The sequence below is a fragment of the Barbus barbus genome (assembly GCF_936440315.1).
Source record: "Barbus barbus genome assembly, chromosome: 41".
Lineage (NCBI taxonomy): Eukaryota > Metazoa > Chordata > Actinopteri > Cypriniformes > Cyprinidae > Barbus > Barbus barbus.
This window is the reverse complement of record NC_136719.1, coordinates 24,980,321-24,996,686: the sequence shown is the minus strand read 5'-3', so window position 1 is coordinate 24,996,686 and position 16,366 is coordinate 24,980,321.

Genomic DNA, 16,366 nt, shown 5'->3' with positions numbered 1-16,366 from the left:
TAGATTTATGTGATGTTTGGAGATTACAACATCCGGTAGAAAAGCAATATACTTGGTCCAAGTCTTCAAGTGACCACATTAGTTTTGCCAGGTTAGATCGCTTTTATATTAATAAAGAATGGTGTAATAGAATTTTGAAGGCTTGTATTTACCCCAGTGGTTTTTCAGATCATCATTTATGTATGATTGTTTTTAATTTACAAAAGACAAGAGGTCATAGCTATTATTGGCATTTTAATGTAAAATTGTTGCAGGATGCCTTTTTTTGTGAAAAATTTAATCTATTTTGGGCAAAATGGAGAGAGCGAAAGACTGATTTTGATGATGTTGTGCATTGGTGGGATGTAGGAAAAGCGCACATCAGGATCTTTTGTCAAAATTATACAGCAAATGCAGGCTATTGTTTCAAAAAAACTGTTATGGAACTGGAAGATGAAATCAAATCAATTGAAAGAAGTCTATTTAACCAGAATGGTGAATCAACTGAAAGACTGAATGAAAAAAAGAAAGCCTTGTCCTCACTTTTTCATGAACGGGCTAAGGGAGCTTTGGTAAGAGCTCGTTTCCTCTCTCTGAGAGAGATGGATGCACCAAGTTCTTTCTTTTTTAGTTTTGAGAAACGGGAAGGAGCGCGGAAGTCAATGCTACATCTAAAGAAACCAGATGGAACTGTGACAACTGATCCTAAAGAAATGAGAACAATGGCTATTGATTTCTATACAGAACTTTTTTCGGATGGCCCATGTGACATTGGCTGTATGGAGGACCTTTTTAAAGATTTACCAAAGTTGACTGATACACAGAGGAATCAACTGGAGGCTGAAATGGACATTGATGAAGTAACAAAGGCTGTTAATCAGCTATCTAGTGGTCGCGCACCGGGAATTGATGGACTTCCAGCCGAATTTTATAAACAGTTTTGGGACTTATTAAAAGATGATTTGTTTGATGTTTTTAAATCATCTTATAAGAAAAAAGAGTTACCAACAAGCTGTAAAAGAGCCGTTTTGTCTTTGTTACCAAAGAAAGGCGATCTTGGTCTTTTAAAGAACTGGAGACCAGTGGCAATTTTGTGTACTGACTATAAAATCTTAGCGAAATGTCTTTCAAATAGATTGAAATTGTATTTAGAACATATAGTAAATGAGTATCAAACTTATTGTATTCCTAACAGAACCATAATGGATAACATTTTTCTTGTTCGTGATATCATTGATATTGCAAAAAGGAATGGTGATAATATTGGAATATTTGCAATTGATCAAGAGAAGGCATTTGACCGAGTCAGTCACTTTTATTTGTTTAATTCCCTTAAGGCTTTTGGTTTTGGTGATCTTTTTATTTCATGGATTAAACTGTTGTATTCTGATGTTTCCACAATGTTGAAGGTTGGAGGAGGGCTAAGTCAACCAGTGTCAGTACGTAGAGGGATTCGACAAGGTTGCCCTTTGTCAGGGATGTTATATTCTTTAGCCATCGAACCTTTGCTTCGTCAATTGGGGATACATTTAGATGGCCTGCTAATTAAGGAACAAAAAGTTAAGCCTAAGTTTTCTGCCTATGCTGATGACATTACCGTGTTTATCAAAAGTAAAAGAGATGTGTTTGCTTTAGAAGAAGTGTTAAAGAAGTATGAAAATGCCTCCTTAGCAAAGGTAAACTGGGAAAAAAGTGAAGGTTTTATTTTAGGGAATTGGTCTGAAGAAGAGCCACCAGTCTTACCAGGAAGTGTGAAATGGGGTAAAGAAGGTTTGAAAATATTGGGTATTTATTTAGGAACTGATAACTATATTCAGAAGAACTGGGAAGGAATGTATGAAAAGATGTGTGACCGTTTGTCACGGTGGACATGGATCCTGCCTCAGTTATCTTTCAGAGGGAGAGTCTTGGTGGCAAATAATTTGGCTGCTTCAGCACTTTGGCACAAACTAAATGTGTTGAATCCACCTGATGAAGTAGTTAATTTACTACAAAAGAAAATAAATGATTTCTTTTGGTCGGGTCAGCACTGGGTAAAATCTGCTATTTTATATTTACCAGTCAGTGAAGGTGGACAAGGCCTAATAGATATAAAAAGCAGAATCAAGGCTTTTAGGCTTCAGACTGTACAGAAGTTGCTGTACTCTGAAAAAATCTGTTGGGCTGATACAGCTTGTTCCTTATTATGTAGTATGAATTGTTTTAAATATGATTTTAATCTGTTTTTAATCAGTCTGAGAGATATGGAATGGACTGATTTTTCTCCGTTTTATAAATCAGTTTTGAAAGTGTGGAATTCTGTTTTTCAAGTGAGGAGAGATCCAAACCTTGAAGGTTGGATAAAAAATGAACCACTCTTTAACAATCCCCTAATACAAGCAAATGTGTTGAAAATGAGAAGTTTGCAAACATCAATGGTGAGAGCAGAATGCACATGTTTGTCTGATCTAAAGAATGGGAACGAGTGGAAGAGTCCCCAAGAACTGTGTAGGTTGACGGGCATTAAGTCTGTGAGATTTATGGATAAAGTAATGAAGGAAATTTTTTCAGTTCTTCCTTCTATCTACAGACAAAGTATACTAGAAAATCGTTGTGGTGAACAAGAGGATGAAATGAGAGAAAGTTTTCCAAAACTTCAGATTTCAATGATAATAGATGAAAAGCCTGAGAAGGAATCACTTCTTTCTTTCTGTATACCTGAACTGAATTTGTTTGAAGATGTTTCAAAGAAATCCTTGTATATATCATGTGTGAAAGTCTCACATCAATCTGAGCTGAAGGAATGTAAAGAATCAAAGTGGTTGGAGGTGATTGGCCAGGGCTCTTCTCCTAGGAGATGTTGGAGGTCTTTATATAAATCACCTATAGAAAAACGCACTGCAGATCTTCAGTGGAGGATTGTGCATTCGGCAATTGCAACTAACAGATACCTGACACGTGTTGATCCCAGTGTGGGGAAGGAATGTATCTTTTGTGGTCATGAAGAAACTTTGAAGCATCTATTTTTAGATTGTTCTAGGCTAAATGGTGTGTTTCAGATTTTAAAAAGTTGGCTTAGAGCACTTGGGGAAGATATGGATGAAAATATATTTATATTTGGCCCAAAATATGTTGCAACAGATAAAGCAAGAATTTCTTTAATCAATTTTTTAATTGGTGAAACAAAGCTGGCAATATGGATTACAAGGAAAAATAAGCGGAAAGTCAGCGGGACAACTGAACCTGAACTTATTTTAAAGGCTTTTGTATCTGCAAGGATTAAAGCAGAATTTGCTTTTTTTAAATTAACAAAAAATGTGGTTGCTTTCAATGAGTTTTGGGGACAGGCAGAAGTGTTGTGTGTGGTTGACCAAGAGGAGATTTTATTCCTAAATTTGTAATTTGTTTTATTTTTTCTTTTTTTTTGTTTGTTTCTGAATGTACATGTGTTTGGGGGTTTAATATACATATGTTATATGTGATGAGGCCAAAATTGTTTGGCAATATTTAAAAAAAAAAATTTGTATTAGTTTTTTAATGAATAAAGAGTTGTTCAAGTCTCTCTCTCTTTCTCTCTTTCTCCCTCTCCCTCTCTCTCTCTCTCTCTCTCACTCTCTTTCTCCCTCTCTCTCTCTCTCTCGCTCTCTCTCCCTCTCTCTCTCTATCTCTCCCTCTCTCTCTCTATCTCTCCCTCTCTCTCTCTATCTCTCCCTCTCTCTCTCTCTCTCTCTCACTCTCACTCTCTCTCTCCCTCTCCCTCTCTTTCTCCCTCTCTCTCGCTCTCTCTCTCTCCCTCTCTCTCTCTCTCTCTCTCTCTCTCTCTCTCTTTCTCTCTTTCTCCCTCTCCCTCTCTCTCTGGATGTAGCTGCAGCGGGGTGTAAAGCAGAGGAAGGTTACCTTTACACCCACTGCTTTTGGCACAAACATGCTGTGTGCTGGTGTGACATTCACAAACAGCTTCATCATTATCACCTTCACCCTTTTCACCACAATTACCACCATGACCTCCTCACCACCTCATAACCACCATCATCATCACCACCATAACATCACTAATTAAGTCACCATCATCACATTATTATCAACATCAACTGCAAATATTGTTCTGTCCTAACAAACCATACATCAATGCAAAGCTTATTTATTCAGCTTTCAGGTGATGTATAAATCTCAGTTTCAATAAAATGAGCCCTGTGACCCACTGGATGTTTTGTGGTCCAGGGTCACATATTATTGTCATCACATTATCACCAAAATCACCATTACATCACAATTAACATTACATTATCACCAACATAACATCATAATCATTATCACATTATCAGCAGCATCACCACCATTATCATGGTGTGGGTTTTGTTGATTTGGGGCTGAAGTTGGGCTCCTGAGGTTTAAGAAATTGGCTGTTTTTAGTGTTTTGTTAGTTCCTCTCCTCTCCTTTGGAGGTCTCCATTGACTCAATTACACCACGTGACCGCTTGGAGGCGCTATTGAGACACTTGCTGCTTTGGCATCCTATGAAGCAGCTCAATGTCATTCAGTCTCAGGTCAAAGTTGAGCACACACCCACCGCCTTTACTCTACATTAAACACCACAATTTCCATTTCACGACTCATTTACAATCAAATGCATTCTAAACGACCCTCGTATCATTCAGCAAAAATGCATTCATCATCCACAGCTTATATCGGCTCAAGGTAGAACCTAAAATAATGAGATCTATAACATATATTTCATATTTTCTGTTCACTGACAGATGGCACAAATAATCTCTACTCTCCCACTCGCACTCTAAATCAGAGGATGCTGTTAAATGATCCAGCAGAAGTATATGTATATCAATGCAAAATTAATTATCTCACCTGCACACCCAAAATTCAGTGCTATTGGATTGTGGTTTCTTTCACATGGATGCATGTGCAATTTAAATCAATATATTTCTTTCATAAAAGTACTATATGCATGTATGAAATGACATTTTAATGCATCCAAATACTTACTAGGAATACAATGGTATGTTAATGTGCTTTACCATGCATAGCTATGTTTGTTCTGGTAATACCACGGTTAAATCATTTATCTGCATTATGCAGTTCAACAGCGTGAAAGAGCAAACTATCAGGACGGTCAGATGCAAACGCAGCCTGATCAGATGCGTCATTATTTTCTGATGGTTACGCACTGGTTTGTGATATTGACAGTGTTTCAGATGTTCAGTAATGGTGAAAGCACAGATTTGTGGAGAGGTGGCACTCGTCGAGATAATCAGACTTGCACGCTTGCTGATTTTCAGACAAATTAAATGTCAGGGGAAACGCGACTCGCTCGAGTACTTTGAAAAGCTCCGACTATCATAAATTATTAAGGCCTCTTTTACTTTTCCCAAGCCTCTGAGATCCGTCATAGAGAAGCTGAAGTCTCCAAACTTTGTTCTGGAGTGAGGAATTAACAGACTTCAGTATCTGATGGGAATTCAGACATGCTGCACAATCCAAACCTCAGCAATCTGGGCACGTAGTTTATAGGTGACATGTTTTTCCTTTTTTTGAATGATATCTAATGCCTTACTATAGGGGAAAATTGCATATTTCACAGTGCGATAGGAATGAAAAGTGAGAAACAGGTCCAGAGGAGAGGAAAATAAAATAGCAAAATAGCAAATAAAACAAAATTAAAATGAACAAAAATAAAATAACACAGTTAAATAAAAATAAAAAATATAGCATGAAACAATAAAAAACCCAGGAACTATAAAAAAAAAACCAATAAAATTAAATAAATATAAAAAGTTCAAATTAAATAACATAACATGAAGATAAAACGTAAAAGTAAATAAAATTAATTTCAATAAAATATAAAAAAATTAAATCGAATAAAAAGTACGTAAAATAAAATAATAGTAATTAAAAAATAGAAATTAATAAACAGAAAATAGAAAATAAAGTATACTAACAGAATAAAATAAAAATAAACAAAATAGCAATGAAGTAACAAAATAGAATAAAAATGTTACATAAAATAAAATAGAATAGAATAAAAAGTAAATAAAATAATACAACAGAATAACAAAATAGAACAAAAAGTAAACAAAAGAAAAGAAGTGGTTACAAACTAAAAAAAATTATAATAATGTAACACAATAGAATAGAATAAGATCAAATTTTAAATAAATAGCAAAGAAATAAAATAACATGAAGATAAAACAAACAAACAAAACAATGAAAGGTAAATAACATAAAATAAATAACATAAGTAAATAACATTAAAATAAAATAACATACAGTGCCCTCCAAAAGTATTGGAACAGTAAGGCCAATTCCTTTATTTTAGCTGTAGACTGAAAACATTTGGGTTTGACATCAAAAGATGAATATGAGATGAGAGATTAACATTTCAGCTTTTATTGACAGGTATTTCCATCTGGATCTGATACACAACTTAGAAGATAGCACCTTTTGTTTGAACCCATCCATTTTTCATGTTACCAGAAGTATTGGAACAGATAGAATTAACAGATTAAAGTGAAAAAGACTTAATATTTAGTTGCAAATCCTTTGCTCTCAATAACTGCATCAAGCCTGTGACCCACTGACATCACCAAACTTTTGCATTCTTCTTTTGTGATGCTTTTCCAGGCTTTCACCGCAGCCTCTTTCAGTTTTGGGGGGTTACTCCCTTCAGTCTCTTCTTTAGCAGGTAAAAAGCATACCCTACAGGTTTTAAGTATGGAGATTGACTTGGCCAGTCTATAACCTTCCACTTCTTGCCCCTGATGAACTCCTTTGTTGTTGTGGCACTATGTTTTGGGTCATTATCTTGCTGCATGATGAAGAATCTCCCAATCAGTTTGATGCATCTTTCTGTAAATTGTCAGACAAAATATTTCTGTAGACTTCTGAGTTAATTTTGCTGCTGCCATCATGTGTTACATCATTAATGAAGATTAATGAGCCTGTCCCAGAAGAAGCGATGAAAGCCCAAGCCATTACATTACTTGTGTAATGTGTACTATAATGTACACCTGTGCACACTGTGTTTCAGATGAGCTTGTATGTTTGGGATCATGAGCAGATCCTTTCTTTCTCCAAACTTTAGCCTTTCCATCACTTTGGTCCATAAAATCAGTCCATAAAACCTTGTCCCAGAATTTTTGAGGCTCGTCTCCTATTCTTCTTGCTAATGAGTGGTTTGCATCTTCTGGTGTAGCCTCTGTACTTTTGTTCATGAAGTCTTCTACGAACAGTAGATTGTGATACCTTCACTCCTGCCCTCTGGAGGTTGTTGCTGATGTCACTAACAGTTGTTTTAGGGTCTTTCTTTACAGCTGTCACAATGTTTCTGTCATCAACTGCAGATGTTTTCCTTGATCTACCCGTTTGAGGTGTTACTTAGTACACCAGTGGTTTCTTTCTTCCTCAGGAGATTCTAAATGGTTGTACTTGCTATTGCCAGTGTTTGTGCAATGGTTTGATTGATTTTTCATCTTCTCTCAGCTTCACAATTGCTGGTTTTTCACCCATAGACACCTCTCTGGTTTTCATGTTGTTTACACGTCTAACTAACTATAAATGCAGTCTGCACGGATCTGAAACTGAGCGCAGACATTCAGTGCTATTTATTGTTTGAATAATCCATTAATAAGACACACCAAGGCAACAAAACACACCTGTCAGTCACATGTTCCAATACTTTTGGTAACGTGAACAATGGGTGGGTTCAAACAAAAGGTGCTATCTGCTAAGTTGTGTATCAGATCCAGATGAAAATACCTATAAATAAAAGCTGAAATGTTAATCATCTCATATTCATCTTTTGATGTCAAACCCAAATGTTTTCAGTCTACAGCAAAAATAAAGGAATTGGCCTTACTGTTCCAATACTTTTGGAGGGCACTGTACAAAGAGTAAAAGGGGGAAAATATCAGCAATAAATTCTCTGGCACTTTGTAGTTTGACAACCATGGGCACAATACTTGTAATGTTAAATTAAGCTGTAAAACGGCAAATACCGTTACCTTTTGCAAGGTGTAATTAAAAAGCATTAATTTAGTTGGAAAAATTAAATTTATTAACACTTGAACACATTATTTGTCTGATAGAATGTTTTAAAGTAACAAATGTGCTTCAAAAGCACAGCATGTATCCACTGTTTAACTGAAATGGTCTACAGTCAGATTAAAATATCTTGCATTCATTTTCCCCCAGTAAATCTGCATGCCTTGCTAGCGCTCAGAAGTGTGTTAACTAGATCTTCCTGACAGCAATAATGAGTCTATCGTGACCCCATTCATCGCCATTATTAACAGGTCAGTACTGGACTCAATATCCCATTATAAACGTGATTGTAATGCGGCACTGAGCCACCGGCCGGCCTCAACCATTAATATCTTGTCACATTACAGCCGTTTTAGTTCTGTCAGAAACAACATTCATCTCGGCTGAATTCTGTTCATCTGTGTTTGGAGAGCTAACCAGACTAATTAATATTTCCCCTAAAATGTTCATCATTTTGAATCAAAAAGTTAAAAATGAACAACGGAACTATTGCAAAATAAAGCAATGAGCCATGAGAAACTGTGACACAATGTAAAACTGGAGTTGTTCCATGTAAATTCAGTTCCCGCTGTAACAAGCAATGAACGACAGGACGTTTTGAGTCATGCTGGGTAGCAGCTGTTGTGAAATCTCATTTGTCCAAAATCCTGCTTCTCATAGCTGCACGTTAAACGTCAGATATCTTCTGATGAGCTGCAAATGTGTCATTGCATATTGATCATATTGAAAGGTCATGTGCATGTGTCAGATTAACACAAGAGTTGCATCTCAAATCATGTGCTACATTGTGCACTTGTACATTGTGAATTGTGAAAGTGCATCATCTCAAATGGAACACAGCAATTTTGGAGTTTTTTGTTTATAATAGCTGATATGCACACACATATGGAGTTGCACCAGTTGAGTTCAGTGTTACCCCTACAAAGCTTACAGGAAAACATTCTCTATTAGATAGATTCCAGTCAGGTTTTAGAGCAGGCCACAGTACAGAGTCTGCTCTGAGGGTTTCTAATGATATCCTATGAGACATTGACTCTGGAAGCTGTGTTTTACCTTTGTTAGATCTTACTGTGGCATTTGATACAGTTGATATTGTTGTCATTATATAATTATTGATTGTCTTAGGGACCAGGTTCGTATTCAGGGCTTAGACCTGAAATGTTTTTTTTTTAGTTTGAAAGATAGGTACTTTTCAGTCAGTTTAGGGAATTATTCTTCTACTGTTGCCCCTCTTGCATGTGGGGTTCCTCAGGGTTCTATTTTGGGACCAATTTTATTTTCCCTTTATATGCTTCCTCTAGGTTCTATTTTTGAGAAATTTGGAATTCACTATCATTTGTATGTGGATGATTCTCAAATTGATTTACCACTGAAACATGGGCATGAATATGCCATTCAGTCCCTATATGAATGCTTGACTGAGGTTCAGTGCTGGTTGGGAAATAACTTTTTCCAGTTGAACGAGGATAAGACAGAGATGATTTTATTTGGTAATAAGGGGTGTGTCGAGAGTGTTTATGATTGCCTATAAACACAAAACTAGCTGTGATTCAAACAATGAAAAGTTCCAGTGCATCAGAACTAAGTCAAAACAACAGAACTGCATTACTTGTCTGAAGAAATTTTAACTGTGACTACTTTAAGAAATAGAATAATATATTTATCATCTGAGTCTGTTATTATATTGCGACTGTCGTGTTTTATAAAAGCAATAAAGTATGAGAGTAGCTTATGGCTTATTGCTTTTTTAACTTTATTAAGCTTCCTTGTGTGTGAGAGCCGAATGTTGGTTGTGAACGAAGCTATTGTCTGTTTGTCTGCAGATTGAGACGTGTTACATCTGCCGCCGAGGATGAAGCACCTGAGAGCTGAGAGCAGCAGAGACTGGAGTTAATGGGACAAGATGAACGGAGCCGGCTCGGGACGTCCCAACATCAGTCACACACATAACACTGTCCCACACACAATCACACACTGCATGGAGATGACAAGCTAAGTGCTCTCGGTGGTGCAGGTGATTTTTTTATGTGGTCTTGTTGAAATCTTTATGCTGATTAATTAGTAATATATTTGCACAAACCTAAGCGTATTAACAATCAAACTAACAATTATCTTGAAGGAGTCAATGTTAATTTAAGTTTACTATAGTTTTTGTTAATATTTTGAATTAGATTTTATTGAATTAGTTTTTTTCCCTTTATTTTTAGTTAAACTTTCATTTTGTTGTTGTTTTTATTAGACTGTAATTATGACTTATTGTTTCGTAATTTATTTCAGACTTTATCTAATAATTATGGCTGAGTATGTCATACTTTCGACTTTTGATCTAATTTCAGTTTAGGTTTATTAAAGGGATAGTTCACTCAAAAATGAAAATTCCCACATTCCTCAGAATATCTTCCTTTGTGTTCAGCAGAACAAAGACATTCATACATGTTTGGAAGTACTTGAGAGTAAATGATGACAGAATTTTCATTTTTGGGTGAACTATCCCTTAATCTCAGTGTTGACTTATGGCAATTTTTGCATTATGTCAATTTTGGCTTTAAATATCATAATTGAGTTGTGTAATAATATTGACTTTCTCATAATTATGACGTTAAATGTAATAAAATCTCAACTTTTGCATCTTAATTTTGATTTATTTTCTCATAATTCTGACTTATTTTGTAATTATGATATTTTATGACAATTTCAAGTTTTTAAATAAACAATTTACCTTTTTTTTTGTTAATCAACTTTTTATCTAATAATTTCAAATTCAATAATTTTTATATCATAATTCTGACATTTTAATCTTGTGATTTTGACTTTTCGCATAATAACATTTTGGCTTTTAAATTTACTTTATCTAATTATTTAAACTTTTTGCCACATAATTATGACAGTGTCATATGACGTAAATGTCATAATTTTAACTTTTCATATAATTGTCAGTCCTTTCTTCCTGTGTTTTGTGTTTCCCTTCCTCTCGTGCCCATATTTGGTTTTTCCTGTCCTCATTATTAGTTTATAATGGGGCCAATGTCCATCACCCTGTGGACCTCACATGGGAAGTGTCCGGGCCAGAACCAGCCCGCCATCATCCGCAGCTCTCCCTCACCCGCCGGCGTTCGCGGCCCACGCAACCCCACCGCTATTCGCGGACCGCGTAAGCCCGACGCCATGAGTGGCTTTCCCAAGCCCGCAGTCCACGGCTCCCTCAAGCCCGTCGTCCGCGGCTCCCTCAAGCCCGCCGACCATGGGGAAATTAACACCACCATCCGTGGCCAACGCAAGCCCGCCGCCGTCCGCGGCTCTCCCAAGCCCGCCGTCTCCGGGGAAATCAATGCCGCCGTCTGCGGGGAAATCAATGCCGCTGTCCGCAGCTCTCCCAAGCCCGCCGGCAGTTAGTATGACAAGCCCGCCTGTGGTTCGTATGGCAAGCCTGCCGGCCGCTGTTCCTTCCAAGCAAGTGCCAACCCCTTGAAAGCGCTATGCTGTGCCTGCGCCTCCTGTGCGCCCTCCAGTGCCAGCTCCACACAAGCGCCCTCCAGAGCCCTTTCAGTTTTAGTAATTTTAGTACTTAAACTTATTATAGTTTAAGTCTGTGAAACCGGGCCATAGTCATTTTATTTCAGCGGAGGCAAACATTTCTATATTATAAGTTTTTTTTTATGTGCAAGTTTTGCATATTCTGACATTTATATGATTATTTTTTACTTTATTTCAATGAACCAAAACTATTTTTAATAGTTTCAGTCTAAATGAACAACAACACTGTTCTGCAGTACATACTATACTGTGCATAACGTACACATTGATGTCCTGCAGTTGACTCGACGTAACCACACACATGCATATTCTCACAAATGGGGCGTTTCATTGACTTCTAATGTTTTAAATTAAGCTAATACTATTTTCTCGAAAATAAAATGCATTCAAATGTCTTCATGAAGATGTTTATCATCCGTTTACCTCATGAAGACAGTGTAGCTGATTTCAGGTTTTTCTGCTCTTGATGTTTGGTGCTCTTGTGCACACAGACACTTTTTCTCATCTACAGGCACCTTGAGGTCCGAAAGCATTTTCTTGACACTATCTTTAAGCACAAAGAGGGCAGATGTCGCCGTAATCTCCGTGTTATTCCCGCAGCATGGTGACCTGGCGGTTTAAAGTGTGTTGGGCATCACGGGTGTCGCAGTTTCCCCGCCGCGCCGCGGTCTATCAGCTCTCCTGCAGGCTGCCGCAGGAAATGGGTGTTTTATGAGAACGATACATCAACAGTGGCTACTGACACCTGCGATTTTTCTTCTGGCTTAAAGGGAAGAAGGGAAATAAATGGAACAGGCCTGTGTTTGTGGGAAAGGTTGAACGGTCACCCGTGCTGACAGAAGACTAGCTGAAGAGGAACAACAGGCCTGACAGCATATTTCAATGTGTGTTTAATTAAATCAATACAGCAGCGCTGTCTGTGCGCTCGGCTCCTGTCTCACATCAGATTTACCTCCGTGGCGGCTGGAACCTGAGCCTAGGAAAGCTGATACAAGTAAACCGTGAGGAAACAATGTCACGAGCGCTCAGTGATTACAGCACAACTCCAGGCCTGAGGGGGCTTTCTCATTCAACATACTGAACCTGTTCACCCTGGAGCCGCAGATAGCCCTGCATGATTAAAGAGATCAAGAAACTGCATTCACTGAAACCAGTTTTAAGTCCATTGTGAGACATATTTATGAGAAAAACATGAGGCGAAACTTGATTTAATTTTTTTGGTAAATGATCAGAAGAGAATCACATTTTTGCTACGTAAGAAAATGCAGGATGTGTAAACCATAATTTACAAAAAAATCTTAATTATGAGATTAAAATTTAAAAATTATAATATTAAAGCTGAAATAGTTGAAATTGCAAAACATATTTACCTTTGTAATGACTTTTTATGTCTTTTTGACTTCATAATTATGGCATACTAAGAGTTTTGATTTTATCTAATGTCAACTTTACATATTATTGACTTAATTATAATTATGATTTTAGTGTGTCATAATTTTGAGTTAGTCAATATTAATTAAATGTAAATTTGTTGTCATTTCATATTTTTAAATTTTTTGCAACAATTTAGCATTTTTTACTTTGACAATTTTGATATATTACTTGGTATGTCATAATTTTGACAAACTCATAATTATGTATTTTTATGTAAATTGCCTGGTCATATTTTTAACTCATAATTGTCTTAAAGTTATGAATTAGCGTGCTATAATTCTGTTTTTCCCCCTCCCATATATGATTTAATATGTTGTAATTAAGTTTTTATAATCTCATAATTTTGATTTTTTATCTCATAATAATGACTTTGTCATAATTTTGACTTTAATCTCAGAATTTCCATTTTTATGACATAATTTATACTTTTTCAAAATCGTCTTTTTATCTAATTTTGATTGATCTCATAATTATGAATTAGTGTCATAATTTAGACTTTTTAATCTTAAAATGATCAAGTATGCCATCATTTTGATTTAAAGTCATGATTTAGATTTTTTTGTCATAATTTAAATTTTTCATGCCATTTTTGTCTTATTATCATTTACCAAAGCATATATTTTTTCCCTTATATGCAGAAATGGTCTTCCACAGACATCAGCTAGAAATAACAGTAATTTTAGAGGTGAAGAAAGCTATTTTGATGAAAGATTACAAACATGTGTTGTCTATATGATAATTCATTCACAAGTAGACCAGGAAAAAGCATTGGTAAATGGAGTCCGTTTTAAATTAGCGTTGACTTCTAATATGACATACAGTGCAGGTTGCAAAAATAAAATAAGTGTTAGCAGAGGAATGGCGTAATTTCTGAGGACCCTATGACCTGACTGAGTTGGACTCATGGACACTAAAGGTGGAAGCAGATTTTCTTGTGAGGAAAAACTAAATGTAATCGCATTTTTTACTGATCAGGATGAGCTGCGGCCTCAGATGAGGAACACATTTATATTAGAGCCAGAACTCCCTGCCTTTAATTTCACGCTGGGTGCGTCTCCATGAGAGAAAAATAAGGCTTAATTTTCTGCCAAGCTTCCTAAACCGGTGGAAATGAAAGAAAGAGAGAGAGAGAGAATAAATCTCAAAGTTTATGTTGAAATGCTAATTTGTTGCTTGGGTTGTTCTCAGGAAAGCCTGGTGTTTGTCCAATTATATCTTGCAGCTGAAATAATGAACAGGATCCTGGATTTATTCAGTGGTTTATGAATTGTGAGGTGAAATGATATTTGCTAGTTAAGGCTGTTATTAAACATTTTTGCTCTGATCTTTAACCCCAAAATAACAATGCTGTTTTTTTCAATTAGAATGTGTCAATCATTGTAAAACACATTTTGCATTAAAAATGATAGCGTCTGAACAACAATTTCAGAGAAATGTTCAATCTGACTGACTCAAAACTTTTCTTTGTTTGATTTATTCTTGCTTCATTTCCATATTTAAATGAAAAGAATCATATAGATCTTTCGATTTATCTAATGACGGTAGTTTGTCATCATTTAAACTTTTTATCTAATAATTTCGTCTTTTTGTTTAATTACTTAATGTCAATTTTAATTTAGTATGTAATAATTTGGATTTTTTAAACCTTAATTTTTAATCTAATTTTTAACCTTTTTAAAATGTTTACATTTCATAATTATCACTTTTATCTCAATTACAACTTAGTATTTCATAACGTAGACTTTAACTAAAAAGTTTGACTTTTTGGTCAATTTTGACGTAATAATTTTGAGTTTTTATTCTCATTTGCAACCCATAATTTTGACATTTTATTTAATATCTATGACTTTATGTGTCATAATTTTAGACTTTCTATCCAAACATTTGATCTTTTTGGTGAAAATTATGACTGATGTTGTAATTTTATTTAGTTTGGATTTTTTAATCTAATAATTCTGATTTATTTTATGGCAGAATTTCTTCTTTTTAATCTCAATTTTGACCTTTTCTAGTAAATTATAATTATGATTTAGTACATCATAATTTAGACTTTTTTATGTGTTTTGTCAAGTGTGACTTGACATAATTTTGACTTCATATGTAATAGTTTTGACTTTCTACTTTTTGTTCAAATTTTTTTCATAATTGCAACTTTTACATATGTCATAATTTAGACTTTATATCTAAAATGTTTGACTTTTTTTGCCATAATTAGGATTTAAGTACATTTTTATATAAGTATATAATAACTTGGGTTTTTTAATCTCAATTATAATCTTAATTATAGAATTTGAAATTTCAATTTGATCCTTTTTCTCATAATTTTGACCTTTTATTTCATAATTATGATTTAATGTTATAGTTTTCTACTTTCTACTTTTTCATAATTTCATATGTCATAATTTAGACTTTATATCTAAAATGTTTGACTTTTTTTTGCCATAATTAGGATTTAAGTAAAGTTTTATATAATAAGTATATAATAACTTGGGCTTTTTAATCTCAATTATAATCTTAATTATAGAAATTTCAATTTTATCCTTTTTCTCATAATTTTGACCTTTTATTTCATAATTATGATTTAATGTCATAGTTTTGACTCTGTATGTAATAATTTAAATATTTTGTCAAAATTTAAAATTTTTAATCAAATTTTTGACCCTTCTCTCATAATTTGACATTTTATTTCATAATTATAGTTTAGTATGAAATAAATCAACATGTAATAACCTGGAATTTTCAACTTTTGTGTCCATTCCTTTGTTTTCTGACTTTTTTCATAACTCTTTTACAGTTATCAGCATGTTTTTTTTTTTGTCAGGTCACTCCGACACCATTTTTCTGTTGATGTGTTTAAATGACTGGCTTTTCCCCTCTGCATGTTGGTTTCTGGAGGCTTCGATAGAAAGCGTGATTTAGCTGCTAACCCGAGCATCGCTCACGGATGGAGAGAGACGGCGGCTGAAATCTCTCCTGCGGCTCTGATTGATGGAGGACTTGAATAGACGAGCTGGCAGCAAAGCTGAGGATCGTTCATTGTAATGCGTTTGCCCTGAATAAATGCCCTGAATATGAGTATGACTTTGCTGCATTTCCCTGCACAAATCAAAGGAGTGAAATAAAAGACAAACACATGAAGTCCACCTAAAGATGTTGGTGAAGGTTTCTTTGCTGTAATTTAGTTTTTCATGTCTCTCTATCTGAAAATTAAACATTGTTTTTGATACTGTAATGTGGGCGGTCATATGTTAATGAGCTCATGAATTTGTAATTTCACAGTCATGATGGCTGAAAATAATCAAATGACCACAGCGGACCAACACACATATATAAGCTCATAAAATGTTCATGTCAATAACAGTCTGATGCACAGAAACTATAAATG